Here is a 12,912-nt window from a genome sequence, read left to right as displayed (position 1 = left end):
CAGTTATTTTCACATGTCAAAAATCTCCTCAAATTCGCTTCACCAGTGAACAGAAACCTAGCTCATGGTCCAAAGTAAACGTGTGCATTAATACATTTCTTTTAGCGGAAACACATGTAACACCGAGTTTTCTCAAGCTGTGGATGGTAAAATTGCTGCTTTGAATTAAGATAAATTTCTGCATGGGTAGTTTAGAGGATGAACTCTAGCAGTCTTTCCCACTGAAAGCAGCAACATGAAATGCATTCAAATACTGTAAGTACAGCTTTTGACCACAGAAGCCAGTAATCCTCCCCACTCCCACTCTTAGAGAGCACAATTTATCAATGTAATTCCAGGTTAATGTAATGTCTAATCATTGACACACGTTGAATCATGGGGTAGGAAGATTTCTAAATGAATTAGGTTTCCCAATAGTTCTGCTCCTCTAACTGTATATAAGACCAGTTCAACATTCAGAGCAACACTACAACAACCTCCTTCTTGTCCATCTGTGAGATTGTCATCTGAATCTGTGAGTGCTTTACAGTAATCTTATAGATATTCAGCTTCTGGATTGTCTGTGTGAGGATGTCATTGTATCATTTTTTATCATTTGCTTGGTCTAATGTGTTAATTAGAATCCGTTTTTATTATTAAAACTGTTCCAACAGGTGTGATCACTGAAACCATGCTGAAGCTTGCACTTGTTCTTGGATGCCTCCTGAGCCTCACTCTGGCTCAGCCTGTAAGTATGATATTACCATACTCAGCATCATTATCAGCAATTACGTGTGCAGCTTCTATTATTCTTCAATAAAACATAAAGCAGACAACAGAAAATTTTCTCCTGACGCATTTTCTACAGATGGAGCATCAGCGTTTTGCTCGCTCGAGCTCCAAGTCTGGTTCGAACTCAAATGAGGTGAGTCTCCTCTCTGTCCCCTACTATTAAACCACACATTGTGAAATGAAAAAAACCTTCTTCTTCTGTGTGTTTAATTGCACTGTTTCTGATGTCCTTGAAGGCAACCACCACTAAGGCTACGACTAGAGCACAAGGTGCTACTACTACTGCATCATCTCTGAACCAGCTGATTCTCACCCTGCTCCAGCAACTTCTTGCTGCTCAAAACTGAAAACTGAAATGTTACTGGAAATCAATAAACGAGTGAACTGAAATCAACACTTTCTGATCTGCTTTTTACATTTCATTGAGAATCTTTGACTGTTTAAGTTTTTCTCTTTTCAAACTTAAATCGTGGGGTTTGAGCCAGTGCTCGCTCTCTTTCAGTCATCAGTGCTCACTATTGTCTGCAGCATCTTAGAAATCAACTTCATAAAAAGAAATCGTGCAGACTCTGGGATATATTTTCTTTGAACTAGTATATATTATCCATTAGAGACTCTGAGTCCTTTTGAACCTTAAAGAATTGGAAATATTTTTTCTTCAGTTCCCTTACGTAGCACCATACAAACCTTTGATAAAAGGTTTAGAACATACAACAGTTTGGTCATGAACACATCACTGTTGATTATTTGCTGTATTGTTACATTTCGAAATGATTATTAATGGAGAGTGGGTAAATATTCTTTGTGTTAAGAAATCAGTACAGCCGAAACGGTGCCATTTGTTCTGGTTGTTCAAAGATTGTTCTTTGAACCTCTTTATCCTGTGAATCTTATCTGAACAGAAAAGAAAAGGAACTATAATTTCTTCAAATGCCAGGACTAAAACTGGCATCCTGACAGGAGCAGCAATTTTTGGTATTAGGTAGGTTTTTCAAAAGTTTGATTCCCTTTTGTACAAATATACTCCCTTTTGGCATTTTTTCTGCCTGGTGACTTTACAACCTGAAACGGTTGCAGTATGGATTTTTTGTGTTTGTGATGAGCATACACAACATAATCCATGTTGTTGAAGTGGGACTGAATAAAAATTTATTTTCACAGATTCTAAAAAAATGAAAAATACAAGTTAACTTTCAGTTAAGTCCCCCAAGTTTCACATGATCTCAGTAATGCACTTGTGAAAGGGCCCAGGCTTGCCAACACCAGTGAGAAAGCAGCACATTGGAGACCAAGCAGCTCTGTAAACAGGTCAGTTCTGGAGAAGAACAGATTAAAGTTGAGTTTTAGAATAAATAATAATCCAAACTTCACCTCAAAATGGCCTAACCTTAATCCAAGCATTAACAAGGGAGTCTCAGTGAATTCAGGTGAGAAAATATTACTATAGTTATTAAATGACCTGAATGTCTGTGGTGTGGTTGACAGGCTCAGATACATTTGTCCTGAGGAAACCTGACTATTTTTCATGAAGTCAGAAACTAATGAATACCTTTGGACAGAAAATTTGTGTATTTTAAGATATCTGGAAGTGTCAAACTGCAATATGTGGCATGTAAATGCAAATAGGAGTACAAAATCTAATCATGATCCAATGGGCATTCAAGAATTTCACAAAACCATGTAAAAAGATAGAAAAAGTGGTGTCTCCTTTCCAGAGTTGTCATGGTTTTTAATATCTTATTCTGTGATTATAAAATTATTTGCACATCTGAAGTGGTAGACATGCTGTGTCTGTGATAGAATTATTTTTCTTAATTTAAAAATATTGACTGACTCTTAACCATTAATAATCACTTTGAAATGTAACAATACAGCAAATAATCAATAGAGATGTGTTTATGAACAAACTGTTACTTAAGAAAGGGAACTTTAGAAAAAATATTTCCAATTCTTTAAGGTTCAAAAGGACTCAGAGTCTCTAATGGATAATATATACTAGTTTTAAAGAAAAGATACCCCAGAGTCTGCACAATTTCTTTTTATGATGTTGATTTCTAAGATGCTGCAGACAATAGTGAGCACTGATGACTGAAAGAGAGCAAGCACTGGTTCAAATCCCATGATTTAAGTTTGAAAAGAGAAAAACTTAAACAGTCATAGATTCTCAAAAAAATGTAAAAAGCAGATCAGAAAGTGTTGATTTCAGTTCACTCGTTTATTGATTTCCAGTAACATTTCAGTTTTCAGTTTTGAGCAGCAAGAAGTTGCTGGAGCAGGGCGAGAATCAGCTGGTTCAGAGATGATGCAGTAGTAGTAGCACCTTGTGCTGTAGTCGTAGCCTTAGTGGTGGTTGCCTTCAAGGACATCAGAAACGGTGCAATTAAACACACAGAAGAAGAAAGTTTTGTTCATTTCACAATGTGTGGTTTAATAGTAGGGGACAGAGAGGAGACTCACCTCATTTGAGTTCGAACCAGACTCAGAGCTCGAGCGAGCAAAACGCTGATGCTCCATCTGTAGAAAATGCGTCAGGAGAAAATTTTCTGTTGTCTGCTTTATGTTTTATTGAAGAATAATAGAAGCTGCACACGTAATTGCTGATAATGATGCTGAGTATGGTAATATCACACTTACAGGCTGAGCCAGAGTGAGGCTCAGGAGGCATCCAAGAACAAGTGCAAGCTTCAGCATGGTTTCAGTGATCACACCTGTTGGAACAGTTTTAATAATAAAAACAGTCTCGAATTAACACATTAGACCAAGCAAATGATAAAAAATGATACAATGACATCCTCACACAGACAATCCAGAAGCTAAATATCTATAAGATTACTGTAAAGCACTCACAGATTCAGATGACAATCTCACAGATGGACAAGAAGGAGGTTGTTGTAGTGTTGCTCTGAATGTTGAACTGGTCTTATATACAGTTAGAGAAGCAGAACTGTTGGGAAACCTAATTCATTTAGAAATCTTCCTACCCCATGATTCAACGTGTGTCAATGATTAGACATTACATTAACCTGGAATTACATTGATAAATTGTGCTCTCTAAGAGTGGGAGTGGGGAGGATTACTGGCTTCTGTGGTCAAAAGCTGTACTTACAGTATTTGAATGCATTTCATGTTGCTGCTTTCAGTGGGAAAGACTGCTAGAGTTCATCCTCTAAACTACCCATGCAGAAATTTATCTTAATTCAAAGCAGCAATTTTACCATCCACAGCTTGAGAAAACTCGGTGTTACATGTGTTTCCGCTAAAAGAAATGTATTAATGCACACGTTTACTTTGGACCATGAGCTAGGTTTCTGTTCACTGGTGAAGCGAATTTGAGGAGATTTTTGACATGTGAAAATAACTGAAGGTAAAAAGTTAATTCAAGTATAGTTAGAAAACACTGCATGCAACCATTTTATACAGGTTCAGAACAGAGCTTGACTATTGGAATTTTGTAAACATTTGGTTTAGTGGTTGAGGTAAGTTACAGGTAACACCCAATGACGCGTGCATTTCTGTCTCCTCTTTCTGTTGGAAATCTGTTGCTATGCTGGTGTAATGATCAGAGAGTGTTTTCTTTATGCAAGTTTTAATTGGTTACAGTGGTCACAGAGTTCACGCTGTTGGAATCAAAATCTGCTAAATGTCACAAGAGGATTCCTTATGTTCCTTGGTGGACTCACCATTGCTGACAATAAGTGGGACAGGCATCTCAGCCTGGATGTTTACAGTTCAGTTCTTACTATAATGTAGATTTTATTGAAAAGAGTGCCTTATTTTTATGTATCTGAACTTAAAAGCCTGCACTTCAGCTGTAACAGTGGTTCACACAACTTTGTTAGTTACAGTTTCATAGGGTAACCTTTCCAGGATGCTTAATGGTAGTTGGGATGTACTTAATTTCTCCTTTTGAAAAAATTTCATAAAGCAAATCCCAAAAGCATACAAGAGCATGAAAACTTGGTCTACTTGTGAGCAAACATTCAATAATTTAGTCAAGCATCTTTTAACCTTTCGTCAGTGTAATCCAAGTACCGTAACACCTTTAATGACATCATGTAAAATGTTTTGGTCTAAAGCTACTGAAGTTCCTACTTAAGGTAAATTGAATCTAGATGCTCACTTCTTACAGGAACATCAGGTATGTAAGCTGAGACGACACATGTTCACAAATCTTTAAAAACAAAATTTGTGATTCCAAAATATGTTGACGTTTAAAATATTTTGGTCCTGCCCTATATTCACAGTTCAGGTGACAGACATGAATATCTTCTTTTCAGTCCACATTACCATGAGCCTCAATGTGCTCCTGAGTAAGTGCACTTCCTGGTCTTCTTGGTACATCAAGACAAGTCAGAATAACATGAGGTTCACAAACTTCTCTCACGTTGCTTTAAGGTGCTTCAAAGTAAAACAGTGTCTTAGTCTGTTTGTTAGATGTATTTTAAACAAATGTCAGTGGTAAGAAACCTTTCTTACTGACGAATTGAGTCAGCTGAAATATTGATTGAACCATTTTAACCAATTATTTATTAATAACACCTTAAAGCTGTATCATCATACTGAATCCATACGCTTTGAATTGTACTGATGCAGAAAGACTTACTTCATGCATTCTTCATACACAGACACCCGTTTGTAATGGTTATTGAAATTCTGACATGGACATTTTATTTCTTTGCACCGTTTTTGGTCCAGAACAGCTGACAAGAACCAAATCTGTTTTCGCCTTCATACTCTCCATATTTAAAAAAATAATCTGGGACAAAAATGATATCACGAAATTAGACATAGTTTAATAAAATTTACCCACTGTAAAACTTTGGTCATTTTTCAGCTGGAGAGCAACAGGTGGCAACAGGTTGGATGACAAAAGAAGAGGCTCTGTGAATGACTCTGGAGGTAAGGGTGAGAAGTGAGGTTGCATTAAAACTTAAGGCCTTATATTGCTTACAGATTACCCCGGAGTTACACAGTTTGTCCTGGGAGTGATCTTTAATGGTTGGCCTTAGATTTACTCCATTTGCACATAATCTGTCTGACTGTGGATTAGTGAAGTCTGATCTCTTTAGAGATGGTTTTGTAACCCTCACCTTTCTGAGACTGAGATGGTATGTCCTTCCAAGGCTTTTCACTTACTTTTACATTTTTACTGTCTTGTAGTTGATAATTTGTAATTAGACTGGGAAATTGATCAGTTACAGCAGATCACTGGCAGGACATATTGGCCAATGTGGATGTTCTTCGGTTGAAAACATGGCAACAAACTGTCTTCCGCAAAAATGACTGTGTAAGCGGTCACTCAACAACCACGAAATTTGTAAGGTTGAAGTTGTTTTATCTGGTGAAAATTCTCATTTTGTTGGTCAAATTTGTGAGGGCAGCCATCTTATGATCAAGTAATGCAACGATAAGGATTCTTTCAGTATGCTTGAAGCCAACAGGGGCAGAGAGGTTAATTAAGATTTGTTCATTAAATTTATACATTTTTGTTAGCTGCTTTTTGGGGGAAAGAGTAATAATAATAAAAATATGGTCCAGAAAAAGTCTAAAGTTGCAGCAGTGTCTCAACAAGCATTTTCACGTGTATAAAATGGTAATCAACCGGGTGTATGAGCATTAAGACTGGAACAAGAGAGAAGAAGGGGTGGGGGCCTGGGTTACATGCTGCCATTCCGACACTTTTTTTCTCCCATCGTTGGATGTTTTTGTTTGTTTTTTATAAACATCCTGCCATTCCGATAATTCCTTTAATATCCTATTAAAGCCTTTTTTTTTTTTAGAGGAACTCCACAACCTCACAAACCAACTGTAAGAAAATTATTATCAAAATCCCCTGAAATTTCAAATATCAAAATACAGATATTTATGTAAATCGGGTGAGTCTGAAACATGTTAGATTAAGCAGAAATACAGCGTCAGTGACCTGTCACAGCAGCCAGCTGGAGCAGAGCTCTCCACAGAGTCCATGCGTCTTTTGCACGCTGGCATCATATGCAACATTAATAATTGCAATTACAGACATCAATGACAGTTCACCTGTGTTGAAAGTCCCGGTGCTGCAAATGAAAATTTTGAAAATGACAACGGACTCATGACATTGTCAGGATCTGACGGTATCCTCCATGACAAAACAAAGGAGATGATTGTAGATTTCAGGAGAAACAGGGTCAGATCAAACCCTGTTTCCATCATGGGAGAAGAAGTGGAGGCTGTTGAGGAATATAAATACCTTGGTGTTCATGTGGACAACAGACTGGACTGGAGACACAACAGTGAAGCCATCTACAAGAAAGGACAGAGCAGACTGTACTTCTTGAGGAAGCTAAGGTCCTTCAAGGTTTGCAACAAGATTTTGCAGATCTTCTACAAGTCTGTTGTTGAGAGCGTCATTTCCTCTTGCGTCATCTGTTGGGGCAGCAGCATCAGAACCAGGGACCTAAAAAGACTCAACAACCTGATAAAGAAGGCTGCTTCTGTTATGGGGACGACTGTGGAACCTCTGGAGACAATAATGCAAAGAAGGATTTTGCATAAAATCAAGAGAATTATGGACAACCCTGAACATCCTCTCCATGAGACTGTTATCGGAAAACAGAGTCTCTTCAGTCAAAGGCTTCTTCAGTTTGGATGCAAAACGGACCGCTACAGGAAATCACTCCTGCCCACAGCCATCAGCCTCTATAATAACTCCTTGATTTAATTGAGTTACATCAACATTTAATTTCCCTCTGGGATAAATAAAGTATTTTTGAATTTGAATTGAATTGAATTGAATGACAGCTGTTACACGCACTAACCAGATTTATAGTGAATAGTAACAACGCAGCCCTTATGGATAGATCCTGGGTGCCATCATCTTTAATTTTTATTTCTAAAATCCAAAATAAGCCCACATCCACCTGATCCTTCCCTCTGACTGTAGATTTAACCCTTAAATCATCATTCAGTATCAATTTAATATCATTCAAACATCACCAGCTTTGAAGAATAACAGGCAGAGAGAGGGGGAGAGGCATTAATTAAACTTGTCTTAAAACATGTAAAATGCATGAACAGAAAGAAGGGACTGTTATCTGTTGAGTAACCCACATTTCCTTTTATGGAAAGCCTTGTCGGAATGGCGGGATGTCGGAATGAGTGGTGCAACCTGCGGGCCTTAATGGAAGAGCTACATGCAGCTAACATTGTGTGGTAAAAATCAGTCATTTTTTGAAGGACGGCCGGAGTCTACAAGCTACATTTGAGCAAGGGTCAGGGTACACCCTGTACCACACACTTACCCCTACAGCCAATTTAGAATCACTGATTAACCTAGCATGTATGTGTTTGAATTGTGGGAGAAAGTCTGGAGGAAAATCCTGGGGAGAAGTTGCACACGCGAGAGGACACCAAGCAAACTTCAAACAGATTCAAACAATATGAGATTCAAACTGTGAACCTTTTGTCTAACTGTATGTTAACCATGTCAGCCCAATACCGCCCCAAACTCTGAATATATTTATTATAAAAGTGCTACAAATTGTCAACTGTTCAGTTGGGAGCAGCCCTGTGAAATATGTCATCTTAAAAAGTTCCAGTTCATTTCACACAAAATAAATAAATAAGCATGAATGATTTCGGCTTTAAGACTATTTTATGTTTTGCTGTGAGACTAGGTTGGCCTGACATGTAACTGCTACTTCCTTCTCTTTAAAGACACCTCCTTCAGATGCCTGTTCACTTTTAAGCATTTTTCAAAATGTTGCAGTCTTTGAAATAAGGCTCAGAGCCTTGACTTTAAATACACTGCACCCAATAATTCAGTTTGACAAGCAACTCTATGTCCTTCTTTAGGACTTCTAAGAAATGTAAGTGACGTTTTATATCAATTCAACATTACATTATAATTCATAAAATGGTTATTTGGAGATTTGGAGGTAAAACATTTCCACTATTTCAATATTCCGAAACCAAACATTGCTAATAAACATGTCAGTTTCAAAATAAAAATGAAAGACAGTTCAAATATTTTCCATTAATAGAGTTTATTTGTCATTTACTGCTGACTTTAATGAGAGTTCATCCACATTTGGATGAAAGAGGAAGCGCTCCGAGTACAGCAGCAGTGTTGAAATCTGAAATGAGAAAAAGGTTTATAGTTATGGATAATTAATAAAACATGATAATCTGATCAGAAACAACGTGAATGTGAAAAATATATCCAAAAGCTGTTTTCTCTCACCAACTGACTCATGTTGACAATTCAGATTGTCTTTATCTAGGAGCAGTGGTGGCAACTGTAGTTGCAGCTGTAGTAGTTGCAGCAGTAGTTGTGGTGGTTCGTTGAAGGAGGGCAAGAATGAGCTGGAGCAGCTGTTGTGTATTTAGTGATGTAGATGTGGCCTACAAGAAAATCAGTAATAATCTTGTCAAACTTACAGCAGAGGACTGTACTGGAAATTTCACAGTAACATTCATGTGTGGTTTTACTGCACAGGACAGAGGAAACACTCACCTCATTAGAACCAGAGTCAGAGCTCGAGCGAGCAAAACGCTGGTGCTCCATCTGTAGAAGGTTTGATAGTATTAGTATTTCTGTACTTTATGACTGCGATAACAATGGTATCTACACATGATCGTTGATAATAATTTTGAGTATGATCAAATCAAACTTACAGGTTGAGCCAAAATGAGGCTCAGGAGGCATCCGAGAATAAATGCAATCTTCAGCATGGTTTCAGTGATCACACCTGTTGGAACAAAGTTAATAATAAAAACCTTTCTCATATGAACTAATTGGAGAAAGTGAATAAAAAAAAAAAACACTATTCAACCTTACACAGAAAACACTGAAAGTACATATTGATTCAATAGCAGTGAAGCACTCACAGTTTCAGCAGACTGTCTTAAAGATGGACGAGGAGGTTGTTGTAGTGTTGGTCTGAATGCTGAACTTCTCTTATATACAGTTAGAAGAGCAGAGCTGTTGGGAAACTTAATTCATGAAGAAATTTTCATCCTCCATGTTTCACAATGTGTGTCTAATGATTATAGACTGAAAACTCTGGATTACAATGGTTTCTTGTGCTTATCTAATTACTTCTTTATGAAATACTAGGTTCCATCAGATTTGATCTGAAATCCAAAATAAGTAATTTCACTTTTAGAGAAAAACACTGAGCATTATCATACTGTGGTTGTGCAGGTCCACACTTAATCCTGCCAGTAAACCTTGCGAGCAGATGTCACACATGGAAATACCTTGTCCTATGATTAGAAACCAGGTGCATTAGTGGTTAGGGTAAGTCACCGGCAACACCCAGTGAAGTTTGCATTTCGGCCCGTCTTCTCTTGTTTTAGGAAATAAGTTGCTACTGTGGCTCAAGACAAAACAATAGAGTTCATCCATTACAGCTGACACTATTAAGCAACGAAGACACATTCAAGCTTGAAATTATGCACATGCAACACAGAATCATGTAAATTCCAGAAAATGTCACAAATTTGAGTCCTGTGACATAGATTTGTCTTTTTGTTAAATGAACCTTGACAAGAAATGAACTGTATATAGATAAAGAGTGTCATGGCATTTAATCCAACTGTCAACGAAGGAGTCATATCCAACTTTAACAAGTAACAAACTCTGTCTGGAGGCCATAGGAGTTGAGTAGTTACACATAACCGTTGACAAGGAGGGTCAGAATTTTTTCTTGTCCAGAATTTATAAGTTGGAAAATACTGTGTTGGTTTTGTCATTCGTTAATGTTCGATTAAGTTTAATTATAAAATTTAAATAATATAATACAAAGAAATTACTTGGTGCTGTTTTGGCGTTAAAAACAAATTGGATAGGTTTTAATGAATCATCACGGCTTAAGAAAAACAAAAGCAGACACTTCCATAGCATCTACTGCATACATTTTGCAGAAGGAAACCAAAGTTTGACCAAAACTAATGTTTGCTAACAAACTTATAAACTTGGGCGATCATGCCTTTCGAATTGATTTGCTTCCGACCAAGCAAATCAAGTACAAAGTTGTTTGAACACACAGGTTTTCAAGAGAAAGTCCTCACTTCAACTAAGCAAAGTTTGTGAACCTTAAAACTATTTGCATCTGACTCGATTCAAAGTACATTGACTCTTTTTAAGTACATTTCTGGGCTGCCCAATAATGCCCAATAGTGCCAGGGTTCCAGACCTGCACCGCACTGTTTTGCTTTGCTGTTGCTTGACATTTCCTTGGCTTTGGTGTCATGTTCGTGGCCTTTTTGACAGGACAACAAATTGATGTGGCTGTACATTTGCATGGCTAACGTGGAGATTTGTTTTTATGAGAGTGGTGGGAGACAAAGAGCAAGAAAATTTGCCAAATTGTCTAGTGTTACTGTTAGCATTGTGGTTTAATTGTTTCAACAGTCAGCTCGCAGTTATTAGCTTTTTAATGAGTTTTATGTCACATCAGAGGGTTGTTGATAATATTCTAAAGAGAGCTGTCCAAAAGTTGAGGTTGAACTTCAATTCATGCCTTCATGCTTTTGATTTTGATCCTTTTTCAGAGCAATATTACATGATGACAAGCATGACAGTTTCACAGACAGAAAGCAAATAAAACTCTATAAAAGCGATCTTTGATCATTGCTTGGTAAGCATGTATTTGTCTTGCGTCACATTCTCAACGTATTTTCCAAAACAAGAGAAGACAGGCAGAAATGGCAGTTTCAATGGGTGTTGCCTGTACCTTACCCAAGCCACTAATGCACTTGATTTCTAATCATAGGATGTGGCATTTCCGCATGTGACATCTGTTTACAAATTTGTTAGTAGGGTGAAGTATGAACCTGTACAACCACAGTATGATTGTGTTTTTCCTAAAAGAAGAAGAAATATTTATTTTTGAATTGCAGAAAAACCTAAAGAAAACATCAGATTTAAAAAATAATAATCAATGCACTGAATTGACTATTGCATTAACTATTTGAAATGTCAGTATTTCAAATATGAACAATTAAAGTAAGATGAAGTAGAATAAATACTTATTTTTGGATTTTAGAAAAATCCATTGGTCTTAGTATTTCAAAAAGCACCTTGAAATTACGTGTGCAGCTTCTATTATTCTTCAATAAAACATAAAGCAGACAACAGAAAATTTTCTCCTGATGCATTTTCTACAGATGGAGCATCAGCGTTTTGCTCGCTCGAGCTCTGAGTCTGGTTCGAACTCAAATGAGGTGAGTCTCCTCTCTGTCCCCTACTATTAAACCACACATTGTGAAATGAACAAAACTTTCTTCTTCTGTGTGTTTAATTGCACCGTTTCTGATGTCCTTGAAGGCAACCACCACTAAGGCTACGACTACAGCACAAGGTGCTACTACTACTGCATCATCTCTGAACCAGCTGATTCTCACCCTGCTCCAGCAACTTCTTGCTGCTCAAAACTGAAAACTGAAATGTTACTGGAAATCAATAAACGAGTGAACTGAAATCAACACTTTCTGATCTGCTTTTTACATTTCATTGAGAATCTATGACTGTTTAAGTTTTTCTCTTTACAAACTTAAATCGTGGGGTTTGAGCCAGCGCCTGCTCCAGCAACTTCTTCAGAATACAAAATAAATTCTGAAATGTGATCAGAAACGAGAGAGTGACTGAAAAATCATCTTTGAGAAGATAACTTTGACATCATTTAACTACTTTGCACAATTTTGCCTTCTCTCATTTCAAATTCAAATCACATTGTTTCTAATCAGAGTGCGTCCTCACTCATAAACATGACTTAGTCAATAATGTATATCAGCATTCATCATCTTCTGTAGAATCTGTGAATTAAAACTTCATAAATGGAAACTATATTGACTTTTGTGTTCTGTTTTAAAAAAAGAAAGAGATTTCCATTGTAATTTTTTTTTTAAGGTGGGAACACTTCCAAGGTGTATAATTCAGTATCTTAAGCTTTTAAACTGCTACAGTGACATTTTAAACTGCATTTTGTGATATTCTCTTTCATTTAGTTTCATAATTTAGCCCACCGTAGATTGACAATTAAATAAAGAACACAAATCCTGTCCAGTTGACACCACTTCACTGTTACCCAACTGAAAAGAGATTAACTGTAAATTTTGGATTGACATTTAACGTGATACAACACGTTTGTAGGATTA

The 12,912-nt window shown here is 37.1% G+C and overlaps 3 long non-coding RNA genes across 3 annotated transcripts; 1 reads left to right on the top strand and 2 right to left on the bottom strand.

Moving 5' to 3' along the window:
- The first annotated feature begins 457 nt into the window (after positions 1–457).
- Positions 458–1,150, top strand: LOC142379254 (uncharacterized). Its single transcript, XR_012769664.1, has 4 exons — positions 458–514; positions 654–727; positions 848–904; positions 1,008–1,150. It is a non-coding gene; the product is annotated as an uncharacterized LOC142379254 (long non-coding RNA).
- A 1,830-nt stretch (positions 1,151–2,980) lies between these two features.
- On the bottom strand, positions 2,981–3,675 carry LOC142379253 (uncharacterized). Its single transcript, XR_012769663.1, has 4 exons — positions 3,619–3,675; positions 3,406–3,479; positions 3,229–3,285; positions 2,981–3,125 (listed from the first exon to the last, which is right to left on the bottom strand). It is a non-coding gene; the product is annotated as an uncharacterized LOC142379253 (long non-coding RNA).
- Positions 3,676–8,797: 5,122 nt separating this feature from the next.
- Positions 8,798–9,687, bottom strand: LOC142379252 (uncharacterized). The gene is made up of 5 exons (XR_012769662.1): positions 9,640–9,687; positions 9,427–9,500; positions 9,266–9,316; positions 8,993–9,153; positions 8,798–8,885 (listed from the first exon to the last, which is right to left on the bottom strand). It is a non-coding gene; the product is annotated as an uncharacterized LOC142379252 (long non-coding RNA).
- Positions 9,688–12,912: the final 3,225 nt, after the last annotated feature.

Source organism: Odontesthes bonariensis, chromosome 4, assembly GCF_027942865.1.
Source record: "Odontesthes bonariensis isolate fOdoBon6 chromosome 4, fOdoBon6.hap1, whole genome shotgun sequence".
NCBI classification, from domain to species: Eukaryota; Metazoa; Chordata; class Actinopteri; order Atheriniformes; family Atherinopsidae; genus Odontesthes; species Odontesthes bonariensis.
This window is presented reverse-complemented; position numbering and strand designations above follow the sequence as displayed.